This window comes from Rhamphochromis longiceps, linkage group LG23, assembly GCF_057381845.1.
Source record: "Rhamphochromis longiceps isolate RC_006_pf linkage group LG23, R_longiceps_female_GT1.1, whole genome shotgun sequence".
NCBI classification, from domain to species: Eukaryota; Metazoa; Chordata; class Actinopteri; order Cichliformes; family Cichlidae; genus Rhamphochromis; species Rhamphochromis longiceps.
This window is the reverse complement of record NC_140578.1, coordinates 7,281,343-7,296,548: the sequence shown is the minus strand read 5'-3', so window position 1 is coordinate 7,296,548 and position 15,206 is coordinate 7,281,343. Positions and strand designations below refer to the sequence as shown.

Here is a 15,206-nt window from a genome sequence, read left to right as displayed (position 1 = left end):
ACTGCAATTTGCAACATTTTCACTCTACATTTGCAATTAACCTAAGGTTGTAACACTTAATTTTATTTTTGTACACAAGGTCAACATTGCAAACCCCTCAAACAACTTTTTTTCATTACAAAATGAAAAAGTAACCGATAGCACATTTTCTACAAGTCTGTTTGTTCTTAGATGTACAAGTTGTTGATGAGTCAGCACAGAGGATAAACCGTTAAAGCTATGCAATTAAATGACCACTCACAGCTCTGCAGAATCATTTACACTAGTAAGCTTCACCTTAACCTCCTCTGAGCTTCTTTTCTTTGATGCTTCAGTTAATTTTTTTTCATGAATAAACATTTTGTCTGTTATCATGATTTTTTTTATGAGTTTTCCTATTGAGTAGTATCTACAAACTGAAACGATTTTTGCAAAAGATTGGCTATAAGTACAACACATAAGTGAGAAAAAGACATAAAAAAAAAACACTGGAGCAGTTTTCCTGCTGTGAAATTAATACTGTATGCAAAATCCAAATCCAATTTTGATCATTTTTATGCCTCCACTTGAACTGAAACTGAACCTGGTTTATGGGTTGAGCAGATTTCATGATCCATGAAACTAGATAAGACTCCATTCAGTGTTTACAAATGTGTTTTTGTGAAGCTGAAGTGCTGAGCTCCATGAGCTGAAGCAGGAGGTGCATGTGTGGCACGCATGAGTATATGCTAGTGTGGCAGCATACTTCAGTTTTAGCTCTGCAGGCTGAACGCAGGAGCATCTGGGCACCCAACCTCTCCTCTAAGCCCAGCAAGCACTATATGAGCCAGGCACCAGGTGCTCCAGGGAAGCAGCCAGTGCTATGGTTCCAACCCAGAAACAACTCTTCTGTCCTAGACACAGATGCCAGACTCTACCTCCCATTTCATCTACTTAGAACAGATGTTTAGCACGCAAAGCAATCCTAACATGTCCTACGAGGAATTTAATTAGGTTACCAGCACTTTGTCTTTCAGACAGGGTCAGACAGGATATAGCACCTTTACATGACTGGTACACAGCTTCCTGCTTTAATAAGTAAACATGCTATGAAACATCACTGTGAATTTCATGGAGGAGACGGTGTATGATGATGGATATTGAATTACGCCTAATCTTTACAAACACCAACAGTAAGAGAGAAACAAAGAAGAGAATCATGGGACGGTTAAAAATTCATTAGTGAGCAGCAACAGAAAAGCGCAGATGGAGAGAAATCATGAGAAGGGAAAAGAGAGAAAGAAATAGGAGGAGAAATACAAAGAGGCAATCCTCTGAGGAAAACATCTTTCCACTCCTGTCTTTGTCTATTTCTTTCTCTAACTTTGTTGCAGTCTCCCAGTGAGTGTGGAAGTCAGTGGAGCCGATCCACAGGGAAGAGTCACTTGCAACCCCCCTCAGCAAATCTAAGGGCCCACTCCCATGCTCCCTTCACACCATAGACGCATTCATTATCTATTGTATTCTTTGAATAAAGAATATTGTACAAAACGAGGCATCTCTGCTCCTTTGTATATGCCTGAGTAAAAGGTAAAGCATCGCAAATTAAAATGTAATTTGCGATGCTTTGTTTGTTGTGCTCTCTCCAGCACCTAAAATGTCATAAGGCGCATGTAATACTGCTGGGGTCTGCTGAGGCATAGAGCACCGTACATCACTGCTGTGTGTGCGTGTGTGTGTGTGTGTGTGTGTGTGTGTGTGTGTGTGTGTGTGTGTGTGTGGGGGGGGTTTGAGGGAAGGGGGTGGTCAGGGATCTTGACTTCTGTGGAAATTAGAATGTAAGGCGCTGAATTAATTGAAGTGTTAATGTGCTGTGACTTCAGTCTGTGTGTGTGCCCGCGCCCCCATGTGTATGTGTCTTCACCTCCTGAAAATGCCTCCTATAAAGTGCTTTTGTTTGCTGTTAAAACTCATTAACAACGTGAACACCTTTGTGATTTTACCCCAAAGTGGCACTCGCTGGAAAAAGAAAAGGAGGACCGATGTGTAAATCAAGGACGGGACGGGGGGGGGGGGGGGGATTCAATGTGATAATGATGCTGAGAAATGCTAATGTCGATGTGAATGTAAGCAGGGAAAAAAGAGGAACTCCGGAGCCTTAGTTCCATAATCAGCATCTTATCTGAAACAAGAGGATCCCTGAAGCTATGCTACAGAAAGAGAATGATGGAGGGAGAGAGAGGGAAGGAGAAATAATGAAATACAGACTGAGAGATAGGGTAGACCCTGAACAGGGCAGGGATGCAAAATCAAAAACAGATTAAGAAAGGACGAAGTAATGATAAAGAAAGGGTTAAAAAGGACTTGATAAGATTCACCAAAAAGGTTAATAGCATGGTTGTTCAGTTTTTTTGAAGCAGAATATGTTTTGTTGGTCTGTAGGAGTGACTCTGTGGTTCATCCTGGACTACAAACTTTCCTTGTGCACTTTAAAACAGGTCAGTTTTACAAAGAAAATGTGTCTTTGTTTCCCCACAGCAAGCTATTGGTGTGAAAAAACCTCTAAGCCTACAGATATGCATTATCCCAACTGACCTGTAACAGGTACGATCCAACCCATACAAGTAAAAAGCGGAAATAACAGACAGCATTCTTTTTTCCTACTGATCCCATTTCAGAGCAAAGCAGAGGATGCTAAACCCATAAAGCAGTCTTTTTGTGGTCAAATATAAGGACAGTGAAAGTGCATTGTTGTCTCTGCAGATGCTAATCCCAGTGCTGTGGACAGATTGCGAGTGTTTTAAGAAGATTACAGACTGCAGAGGCAGATTAGTTGGCAGCTTAATCTGAACCTCTGGATGGACTGCCCTGCTCACTCACAGGCCCTCTGTGGGGGTGTGCATGCGTGTAATGTGCTTTAGTGTGGCTGTTTGTGTTCAAAAGGTAGTCATGATTGGTGGTAATGACAGCTTTGTGCACATACGGCTTAAAAATGTGTTTGTCTGGGTGGATATTGATTTGTCAGACACAAACACACTCTCAGTTTTCTTCATAGTTAATAAATGGCAAGAAATAGGGTACATACGTACACATAGAGTCCCAGTGGGCTGTAAAGATATTCTCAATGCTAATTATATGAGACTGCGATCACACACACACACACATGCAGAAAGTGGATCAATGAGAAGGGCACCCAGCCAAGAGCCACTCAATTCTCCCCCCTCCCTCCATGTGAAACAGTGGAAGCCCTACTGAAAAAATACCCTTACTTAACATGTTGCCACCTGTTTAATATACCACAGAAAAGTAAATATAAGAATGAGCAGGGTTTTATTTTATTTAAGATTATACCTTTGACAACGGTTTAAATCTAAGAAAAAGGGAGGAGTTCGTCTTAAAGTTCTTTCAAACATAATATTAGAAGCTTATAGTGTAAGGAAATCAAACCCGGCTTTCGGCACTGAGATACTCCAATGAACTTGACTTAATTTACAGTTCTACAGGTGGAAAAGCTCCAGTGACCGTAATGCATTAATTGAAAGGCAGTGGCTTCCTAAGAGAGAGACTGTGTAAGTCCCATCTGGGGTGTTTTAGAGAGTCTAAAAGCTATCAAAGGAAAACTGTTTCCTTTGGCAATAGACAAAAAGACTTGAAGAAGAGCTGTGTGTAAAAGCTGGCATTGCTTTGGGAAAGGTCAAACACAAATTTCATTTACACAATTTCACCTTTGAACTGAATAATATATTTATTTTTGGGATATCTACCTAGGAAGCAGACCAAACTAGTACATGCATATTAATTTTACTACTACACAATCTTAAATTCTAATGAAACTGTCCCTTTTTAAACATACTGGTTCAAAATAGACCCAAGAGTAACTAAACCTGAGTATGAACTAGTCCTAAAGACAATATAGAATTGGGAATTATTTTGTGTTGTGACATAAGATATAAAGCTGGGGGGGGGGGAGACACTCCCCTCAAGTTTCCAGGTCAAACAGGAAAAGAAAATAATGAAGGCAGGGAACTTGATGAATGTTAGTTATCTACATGCACAAGTATAATTCCACTGCAGCTGCCAGCTCATTGTTTTCGCCACAGCTAATTTAACGAAATGCCACTGAGACACACACAGCCTCTGTCACATCCAGCAGGTAACTTGAATAGGCTGTCACTTTATTGTGATGTTGAATTGTATCCATAGCAACAAGTGTCACTGGGGTGCCTCAGCAAAAAAGGCAACAACGTGAATTATAAGTCAAGCTCTGTTCATTACAAAGAACAAATGGACTAACATACTGTATGCTATATTACCTTTACTCCTTTCACCTCTCATGATGGTGCTTCAGTATAATAATGTGAAACATAACTAATTAAAAAATACCTCACTATGTATTATTTTTTGGCCAACACAAAAACTTTGTGGTCTACCCGCCTGCAGCTAAAAGCAAATTAAGTTGTACTTGAACTAAAGCTCAGTGATCAGCAAACAGCCAGGTCTACACAAAGGCCTCAACATTTCTCTGTGATAGCAGTCGTACCATTTAAACTTCACACGATGCACAGTTAAAGCAAGACCTTGAGCTCATTGCAATCCTTTTTAGATGGTGCTTTATTTTCCGACAGTTTGTGATTTTATGCAGTGATTTACATGGTGTCGCTAAAGTTTCTGTAGATCACAAAACAATGGGGTGAAAAGAAGGTTTTCCAACTGAGATACAAAATCAGCTACAAGCCAGCTTTTACAAAGGCAGTGAGACGCTTTAGGAACAGAACAGTAAGCTCCAGCTTCCAAAGATTTCATGACTTCAAGACTACATAAACTTAGAGAACCCTTTTCTCTTTAAGATTTAGTCCAACATTCATTCAGGAGCGTTGTCTACCATTATCGAGTACACATAAAAACTAAAATTGCAGGACGCAGCCTGGGTTCTGAAAAGTGACTGAGAATAGGCAAAAGGGAGGCTGTACATGGGACAGACGGAGCTGAGAATTGAAAGAGGAAGAAAGAGAGCCTTCAACAGTGTTTTCTTTGAGTTTCCTCACAATACTCTGAGGGTTTCTATGACAACCTGGAGTCGCCAGCTGGGTCTATACAGGCAGAAGTAGGTCTGTTTGGCAGAAGAGGAAAAAGTATCCAAATCCTTTACTCAAATCGAGTAACTCCAGTAAAATAGTCTGTCACTCAAACGTTTAGAGCTAAAAGTAGCATGTCGCAAGTTTTATTTAAAAATTGGCACTGGTCTGGTGTGGGCATTTTATCTGTGAACTAACAACAGGTATCAGGAGTGGCATAATAGGTGAAGTGTTTCCATCTGAAATGCAGTACAGCAGAGCACCATAAATTCAAAATACTCAAGTAAACTGACAGCACCTGACAATAAAAGAGCAGTTGTTGGGTAAACATATACACGGAGATGGGCTTGGGTTGGACCAACCATGACGCACTGATATTACCATATCCCTAATGACTGTATCGCAAGAAAAATATAATCTGAAACATGGGTATAAAACAAGTATTCACAATGGCATAAACCAGTTACACGAACTACATCAAAGCAATACACTACGATGTATATAAAGCTGATGCAGCTTGTGCGCCAGACAGGGAGAGAGAAGAGAGTGAGGGTCTGCAGAGCGCCACGGTTTCATGATTAATGCGGCTTTTAGCTGCAGCGGATCCTGGGCCCCCCCAAAGCAACCTGACCGGGTTGCCCATTCAACTCTCCTCCCCTGGATCTGTCGCCCTCTCTCTTACCCTATCAACCAAAACCTAGTGATTGAGGACCATCTGTAGCTCACACACCATTGCATGGATTTCTACACTTTCACTTCATCAACAGAATCTCATCATGTTTTGCGTTTCAGTACATTTCATACCCCTTCTATTGTGAGACAGCCCTCTAAAACGTGGACAAACGCCAATACATCAGAAGACCTCCATACACAAAAGAGAATTAAAAAGTTTTTTTTTTATAAACTTGTTTATTTAAAAAAAAAAAAAAAGCTCAATCACAGTAAGGTCACAAAAGACACGTAAAAAAGCTATCTTCAAGAAAAATCCCACAAAGTATAATACGGTAACTATAAAGTCAGGGCACTCCTATGTCAAATTTTGCCCAAGTGGGGTAGGAAACACGTGTGTTTCAGAGAGAGAAAGGAATAAAACTTATGGTTTCGACACTTTATAGTCGTTAAGCGCGTAAATCTGTTGCGGAATCTCCGAGTGTGGGGACGCCCCGTAAAACTACACACGCCAAATGCACCAAACCGCTGTCTTCCCTCCCGCTTTACAGCACACACACAGCCTCCCTCTACTATTTCTCTGAGAGGGTCACTCCCCCCACAAGCTTCAATCCACACACACACAAACACACACATACATACATGTGCTAAAATCCCGATGCACCACCAGCAGCAGCAGCAATAGATAATTCATTGCAGTGTCAGTGGCAGAGCACACAGAATCCACAGGCTTCTGATCACATTCAACTATCACACAGCGATCTAAAAAGTACACGCTGGCAGGACCTTACGCACAGGACGAAATTTGCCACTTGTTCTGTTCGTTTCCATTCGGGCTGTTTGCATTGACGCACTTACCTTTGCACTACTGCGAAAAAGAGCACTGTTAGTTCCCATTTTCAGAAAAGGCTTTAGTCTCCATTCATTCCCGTGAATCCCCTCCTGGTTTATTCAGACATCCACAGTGTGTTTCAGCAGGGAGAGTAATCCAGTTTTCCATGCCGGAGAGAGCGCGTGCGAGCTTCCTTACATCTTTTCCCACAATCCTTACAAAACTATGCCAGGCTTCTTTCAGCGCTTTTTTTTCTCCGCTCCTCGGTCCTATGCCCCCCTCTTCTTTCCTCTCCCTCTCTCTCTCTGAGGTTGCCTGGTTACCTCTATCTGTAGGCTGGTTCAGACCGCCGGCCTGCAGCCAATCACAAGGCTGGGTTCATCTTAACCCCTCCGCTGCTGAACTGTCCTGATTTCCAGCTTTCAAGGAGTAAGGGGAGATGGGAGGTAGGAGTGAAGAGGAGAAAAAGAGAAGCACTGGGTGATGGTGAAGGATTTAAAAATGTCTATTACAGAACTATAATGACCACAAAAAAAGAAAGAAAAAAAAGTGGATGAGTGTGGAGGAGGAGCTTACTGGTGGATTTAGGTTTAAAATGAAGACACGTGGAAACAAAGTCCTTGTGAATGGAGAGGCTGCATCACTGTTGGAACAGACAGCACTGGATGTAGCTTAGAGGCAAGTTTTAAGATGACTGTACTGTCCAAAATTCACCATCATCACACATCAACTCTTTTTCTGCACACCAAGTATTGCTGGCATACAAAACCCACTCACCGAAACATGAATGCACCAGCCAGTCATCACCCAGTCATTCAGTACAGACTATTGATTGGTTAACCACCCACAGTTAAGTCATGCAGCCCAAATCATTTCTGAGTCATGCACTTGGCAGATTCACCATGGTGTCTAACCTTCCTGCTCAGAGAGTGGGAGCACACACTTAAAGTTTTCAAGTTCAAGTTCAAAGTTTTGAAGAAATGAAAGAAAAGTGTCCTAAAGACAGAAAATACATCTTCCTTAATGTTGTTGATTAATTAGTATAAGAATGACAAAAAAAATGTAATTATAAGAGTGATGCAACTATACTGAGCTGACTGAATCATATTTTTCAGCTGCATGATTTTCCTCCAGTCTCCCATAAGCCTTAATCTTGTGAAGCCTGTCCTCATTTAATCCTTCCCTTTTACTTTTTTATTCCTGCACCTCATCTTCTCTCTTTCTCCCCCAGTCTCTGGCCTTAAATCATCATCCCCTACTCTCAAATGTGTTGCGCTTCTGTGGGGAGTTTGGGAGCTTCAGCACGGACACGATTCCTCTGATCTCTGCAAACACTGGAAGACACTCGGCACTCCTCCACCTAAAATCTCTTCCGTGTTCAAACAAAGAGAGAGGTTTTTATTTTAATGTAAGAGTATGACACGAGCATAGTGTGGAATATGTTAAAAATACTACTTAGGAATAAACAAAAAGGTCTAAAAGTATTTTTTCCAGACAAATTAATTTCAGAACATCTTAGCATTAGTTTTTGCCACTTCATACGTCATGCGTAGCATGATCTTGCCATGTTTCGAAAACATTCTTGCAATACAAATAATGCTAGCTTTTATCAAAGTAACCCAGTTCAGAGAATGATCAGGAGACTGCCAGTTCCATGATGCTCAGCATAAATATGAACCTACATCACATAGAAACAAAGCAAATGGCAGAGCATTCACTCACTCAGAATGTAATCCATCCAGTGAAGGTGAATGTTTCCAACAGCATGCTTAGACATGGACACCCATGCGACGAAGCTCACGGTGCCCAATTTCTGTGTTGATGTTAACGCTATGAGACTTTTGGAACTCAAAAGTCATCAAAGTGTTGGCGACTGGCCGGGCCTCGGGGGCTTGGGTCCTGGTTGGTGTGTTGCCGGGGTTGTGGGCGGGTGGGTGCATGGGGGCCCAGCCCTGGCGCAGGGTGCCGCCGGTGCGTCGAGCCACCTGGGGGGCTCTTCAACTGGTGGGGGAGATTGTCACATCTTGCAGGAGCTTTCCTCTCTTCAGGAACTCTCTCTGCAGGAAGGGGAGATACAGGAGAGGTGGAGGAAGATCTCAGCCTGGGCGTCTATTGTCTTATGTAGTCTGGAAGATGAGTGGATGATGGGGTGGGTTCAGTTTTCTCTGTGGTGGGGTTGGGTGGACTGTCCCGGGCTCTGTGGGGCCGGGAGGCGCTGCACTGGGCCCCGGTCTGAATGGGCCTGGGCCCCCTTCCCCTGGCGGGTCGCGGAGTATGGGGGTGCCTACTGGGGTCAGCGGGGGAGCTGGCCCCAGGGAGGGGTCACTTGCCCCTCCCTTCCTTCCCTCCCCATCTCCAGCTGCCTCCCTCTTCCCGCTCCACCACAACCACCCACACATGCAGGGCCTTGGAGTAGGGGTATGTCACCAGGGTGCAGAGGAGGCTACCCCCCCGTCCCCTTCTGGCTGCCTCTGCCTCAATTTTATCCCACAATTTAGACATTCACATTACTCACACTCTCATTACACATACATATAGGATCTTGGGGGTGGGCACGATACACGGAATCCGAGTTACCATCAGGGTGTACACCCCACCCCTGGCGTCGTTGCCCACCTCTCAATTTTAAATACACGTAGACATTGAGGGCTAGCAGGAGGGACCATGCGCTTACCTGCTGCTCTCTGGCAGGTAGCTCCATGCCCTCCTGGGTTTTAAATGCACCTTAGAACACACATGCATCAACACTACATTGAACGGGTGGAGAGAGGTTTGGAGTCTTCTCTCACCCCCGTTCTCTGCGACCTGTTGGAGCGGGGGGGCTAGGAGGAGTTGGCCGTCCGACTGCGGTCTGGAGTGTGGGGCCTCCCTGCTGCTGCGGAGTCGGGGCGGTCTGCCTCTCCCTACCGCAGGGAAAAGGGTAACACCACCTGGGTCTGGGTGCAGTTCCCCCCTCCAGGGGCAAGGGTACCTAGACCCGGTTCGTAGAGTACGCTTGGGGAGTGTGATTGTGTGTACAGTGTCTCTTTATGTCTGTCTCCATGTTGGTTGAGTGTGGAGTAAGTGCATATGAGAGCATGAGGGTGGGAATGGATGTTTGTATCTGTGTGTGCCTGTATGTCTGTGTCTATATGTCAGGTTGGGTGTCAGGCGCCACCTCTCTGGGGACATCTCAGGCCCTCCAAGGTTTGGAGGCCTATCTCCCCCCACCATCACTTCCCCTGCCAGTGGCAGACTCCCTCAGACATCGGTGCGTTGGTGGTTCTTTGTGTCTGGGGATGGGCGTCCAGGTACACACCGGCTCACTCCTTGGCGGCCGCTTATCGGGGCCTGGAGCCTGGGGCTCGCTCGGGCCACTTCGGAGGTGGGGTGCCCCCGGCCTCTCGGCCTGGGGCTCGGTCACTCAGGCACAGCTGGCTGCCGGCGGAGCTCACGGGCGCGTCACTGCAACTGCCCCTGGCTTCTGCTCCGCGGCTGCTGAGTGAGCCCTCATCTGGGACTCTCCTCAGCTCTTTCTGGGACAGTGGCGCGGCTGCCCCTCTGTTGGTCTTCCTTGGTCTCTTGTGTTCTGGGGGCCTCTGGATGTCTGGAGTTTTGATCTCCTCCATACCTGCTTCATGCCCTGGAGGACGGGGCAGTGGCCCCCCCACACCCTCTAGCAGATCATTACATGAAGGAACCTTTTAAAAAAACAAGCGCGTCCATGCTCACAGGTGTACACACGGGTGATCACACCCACAAACTACACCCTTTTTTGCTCCTACCTCAAAGCACACTGTGTTCTGTTGATCTTATGTGCTGCACAATAATGTTTAATATTTAGTATTTACTGTCATATTCCCATATATCATTGTGATGTTGTTTATTCTATTACTCTTGTTCTCTTCTGCTCTTCTGCTTGTTTTCCTTTTTCTTTCTCAACAGGTGATCCAGGTGATCGATATATGCTTTTTTTTTTTTTTTTGCTGCCCATTCTGTTGGTTTTTGTTTTTTGCCCTTCTCCCCCGTCCCTCTTCTCAGCTGTTTCTCTTTCCCTCTTTCTTTCTCCCCTTCTTTCCTCCAGTCAAGTCTGTCCCGTATTCAGCAAGTGAAAATAAAATAAACAATAAAAGGTGAATCAAATGGACCATTATGGCAAGGCTGGGATGGTCAATTTGGTAAAGTAAATCCGTTGGGCATCTTTCTTTGCCTTTAGACAATAATTCTGATGGCAAAAGAGCCAAACGGGACAGGCAAGAAAAAAAAAAAAAAAGTGTTGGCGACTTTTACGCATCGTGTGCCTCAGCAGTCAGCAGCCCTCCTCTGTAATTTTATATGTTCTATCACTTTGTGGTTGAGTTGCTGTGGTTCCTAAACAATTCCACTTTGCTATAATACCACTTACAGCCACTCGAGGAATATCTGGAAGGGAAGACGTGCAGCAGTGACATCCTCTTACAGTACCACATTCAGATTCAATAAGCTCTTTTGAACAACCCAGTCACTATGGTTGTCAGAGCAGACTGCATGGCTAGGTGCTTAATTTTATACATCTGTGGCCATTGGATTGAAAGCCCCTCAACTCAAAGATTAAAAGGTGTGGACCGATATTTTTCTCACATAGTGTATCTTGCAGCATCATTGTTTCTCCTGTTAATCTCTGTAAAGAAAGCCTTCCATTGCTGTACCCTTCTGTTCCAATTCATTAACAAACTTTTCCAATTATCTACTCTCACTAGAACAGTTAAATAGGGTTTGGCCTTTGTTTCACCTCCTGAGAAGGACTTTAGCGACTGCTGCTTATCCCAGGAAATCATTACTGAGTAGTCTTCTCTTTACAGGACTTTCAAATGTGCTTTTCTATCTCTGCAAAAGGCTTATACACATGATATTGTGGGTAACGTGGTTTGCTTGACTGTGCTTCGGATAGAACTGGTGCAGTTTTCACAAAGTGTTTTTTCACCCAGACGCATACCCCTTAGAAAACTTCAGTCTGGCCGGGATCAGATGCAGAAAAAGTTCTTTTTGCTTAGAATAACAATTTAGCTTCAGACTTCTTCACTCTTCTTCCTTTAGTTCTTAATATCACTGTTCCTTTGAAAAGAGATATATACCCCACCGATGCCTACACATAGATTTACACATATACTAACACATATATTTATTTAAGTGCAATAAATTCTATATCTTTTTGGATTATTTCAAAGTTTTCTTCAAAACATGCAAATTAATGGTCTCCTCAGATAAAGAAAAATCTATTCTAATATTTTTGGATCTAACTGTTTGAGAAAGTGAAGAAATAGAGAGGACTGCTTTATCTGTTAGATCAACAAAGAACGATTGGATTACTCTCAAAGTATAACTACAGCCATTACTTAAGATGTGTTCAGACTAGTGTGAGACTAGCAGAGACTAGCATTAATAATCTAAATTAGGCCAGAACAAAGGTACAGATATGATGGTAACAGAAGAGTCTCCTAAAAGAAGAAAAAAACATGGATATATTAAAATGCATATTCCTGGTACAATACTTGGATTCTATTTTTGGCTATTGCCATGAAATATAAATGTTATCACCATCCACAATTGTTTTTTTATAGCCACTGCGCAAGTTTTAGCTTCTAAAAGGGATGTCAATCGTATTTCATCATCTCACAGAAACCTCAAGTAACACATCCCCATGAACGCGACGCCCTGTGTTTTGATTTTGGGGTTTTTTGTCGTATATTTTGTTGTCTCATTACTATCAATCCTTCATGTTCTTTCTATGATTACTGGTTAGATCTTCAAGCCAAGAGATACTGACATTTGACCAGGAGTGACAATGTGATGCTGAGTGACTGAATATCGTGCAAGCTCTGTGGTTATAAAATGGGTAAAATGTTAGTAGCTCTCATGAAGTTCACAGGGACATATTTATATTGTTCATAAATCTACTCCTGTGCTTCTAAACCTCATTTGAATAATAAATACTCCTTCTCCACCTCACATTTCTCCCTAAACTTTTCACCCCATCATATAACCTCATGCAGTGCCTCACCACTCTCTCCTAACATCATCCTTTCGCTCCTTGTGCTAACTGTAGTCAGCTCTCTCTATCTATGCAGAGCCCTCCTCTCTATCTCCTTCCCACACTTCAGTATCTCTGCCCGTTTTGCCGTATCATCCTCCCTCAGTATCTCTTCTCTCGCTTACCTTTCTCTGCTCTCAGTCTCTGTCCGTCTGTCTCAGCTTGGTTGAACAGATAATTCCTCATGTGGGAAGTGCTGGGAGTGTTACTTTAAAATGTATTTCAGTACATATTGCAGAATATATTCATTTAAATGCTATCTTTAATGTATTGAGTCAGATTGCTCAAAGTGAACAACATATTTAACGCTTTGAAATTTGTACTACACTGATGCCAGAAAAAGAGTTTATCTAATGACGATGTTTTGATTAGCGTTTACGTAGCACCAAGTTCCCATAAAAACCAGCAGACCAGATAAGAATTAAACTAAATTTATAGTTCCACAGAATATTTTGCTTTCACTTTGCTGCATTACAAAAATTAATCTTAAAATAAAAATATCAAAAGGTTACTGGCCATTGAACAGAATACAGGTTTAAGGTACCTCCTAACTGGCTTCACCTTTCAAACTCATCACAGCTTATATAGAAGAACAAAAGAAAGGCAACATATTTTTTTTTAATCTGGTACAGTATATTTTGTCAAACAGTTGGGGAACAGTATTTCTTTCAGCTTGCAAAAGTCACTGCATGTCACTAGTACGCAGTATAAGTAGGTGCAGTAGCAATAGATAATTAGACCTGCATTCAACTAAACTATAAGTATTCTTTATGATGACAGCAGGCTTTAAAAAGTAATAACTTCATGTACTCTGTTGATTGAAGAATGTAACTGTCTGTTAATTACTAGATATTTAGATTGTAACTTTGACTCATATTTTGTATTCTAAATTCATTTGACTTGTAGTGTACCGTGCTACAGCCAAGCACTGGATGTTGCTAAATCAGTAGATAGCTTTCTCACCTTCCACTAACACCTGTCACATACTCACGCACACACACATAACCATTCATTCCCGTGGACACATACAACTCTTTTAGGGTAATCCATGGGAATGTCCAGATGGATATAATCTGACAGTCAGCTCCAGTGTACTGTTCAAAAAGAATATTTATTTCAGAGGATTAGGATTTCTCTAATTCACACATATTCAGCAAGGGGACAAAGAAAGAGATAGGAGAGGAAAAAAGAAAAATAGGGACAGAGACCAAAAATAAAAAGGGAAAGAAAAAAAGAAGCGCAGAAAGAATGGAAATTTGTGCATATTATCAGCAAAACTGGTCAAACTCGTTAAAGGCAACAAAAGCAGCTCTCTAATTGCCTGAGCATAGTTCTGCAGAGCTGAACTGATGTAAACGCTACACAGTACAGTGGTACTATGGACAGTCAGTTCAGCAAAAGCTTGGGTAGAACCTTGAGGCCTCTAACATGTTGACCTGCTATAATTCAGATTCAGGGTTAAACATAAGCTGTGACTGGGGATATTTCTGCATAGAAGGTCAAACCATATCTTATCACAACTCAACAGAGATGTGATGTCAGTGGTGTCAGTTATAGATGCACTACCATCGAGATGGAATAACCCAACCCAACAGAAAAGGAGTTGAGTGATTATTATTTGTGTGTCTGCTGAACACAAGTTGTTTCACTTGTTAAAGAGCCAATTGTAGCCATGTGTTCGAAGTCTTGTACCTCTATACTGCAATCAAATATGCCCACTGTGGTCACATGACTATACAATAAAACTGTTACAATCACTTGACACCTATGAATGACACAGTCTCCTCTGACAAGGCATCAATATGTCTGGAGGTGAATTTGAGAGACCCATCTACACAAGATGGGTCTCAACAAAACAAGATTAAGTGATGAGCCAAACGTACACACAAGGATACAATGACCTATCTCATCAACTCTCTCCTGTATTTCGCCACACATCCAGAGTTGTGTGCGTGCGAGTGTGTGTGTGTCAGAAAGAAGGAACTAAAAAGTGAGAGGGATAGCAGAGGTTGATGGCATGGAGATATGACACTGGAACCCCTTCTGAAGATGAAATATCACAGTTCAACTGCAGCTATCAAAGCATGCCACTCTTCAATAACTCAGATGTATCAGGATATCAAACACCTGACAGATGTGAAGGGAGGAAAGGAGCATGTGGAGATGAGGAGAGATGGCTTTTTGAGATGGAAAATAGATCAGAAAGGAATATATATATTGACTGTTATAGAAATATCCTACTAATGGTTGGTAGGACCGAAAAACAGCGCAGAGGCACTAATCATGGCAGCATAGAAACAAGCTCTGAGCATGAGATCAACAGAGGCTGGGGTCTACCACACCAAGCAAGACCCCAGGTGCAGGCGGTGCAAAGATACCCTTAAGATAATTCAGCACATAACAGCAAGGTGCACGATGCGAGTAGGCAAGGCATACGTGGAATGCTATAATAAAGTGGCTGGTATAGTATACATGAACATCTGTGCAGAGTATCAACATGGGAAATGCCCCCTAGAGTGGTTGAGAGAGGAGCTTGACAAGAAGTGGAAGGTGAAGTGACCGGTGGTGTCTGTGGTAATCTGAGCACTTGGGGCAGTGACCTCAAAGCTGGGTGAGTGGCTCG

General features: G+C 42.8%; 1 protein-coding gene across 7 annotated transcripts in view; it reads right to left on the bottom strand.

Moving 5' to 3' along the window:
* dab1a (DAB adaptor protein 1a) overlaps positions 1-6,855 on the bottom strand; it is an 83,248-nt gene extending 76,393 nt beyond the window's left edge. For 6 of the 7 annotated variants that reach the window (XM_085398863.1, XM_085398865.1, XM_085398864.1 and 3 more), the window contains exon 1: positions 6,561-6,854. The gene's annotated coding sequence lies outside the window, so the exon portion shown is untranslated. Of the gene's footprint in view, positions 1-6,560 lie in introns of all 7 variants that reach the window. The other variant, XM_085398860.1, reaches the window with a different exon arrangement.
* Between the last annotated feature and the right edge of the window lie 8,351 nt (positions 6,856-15,206).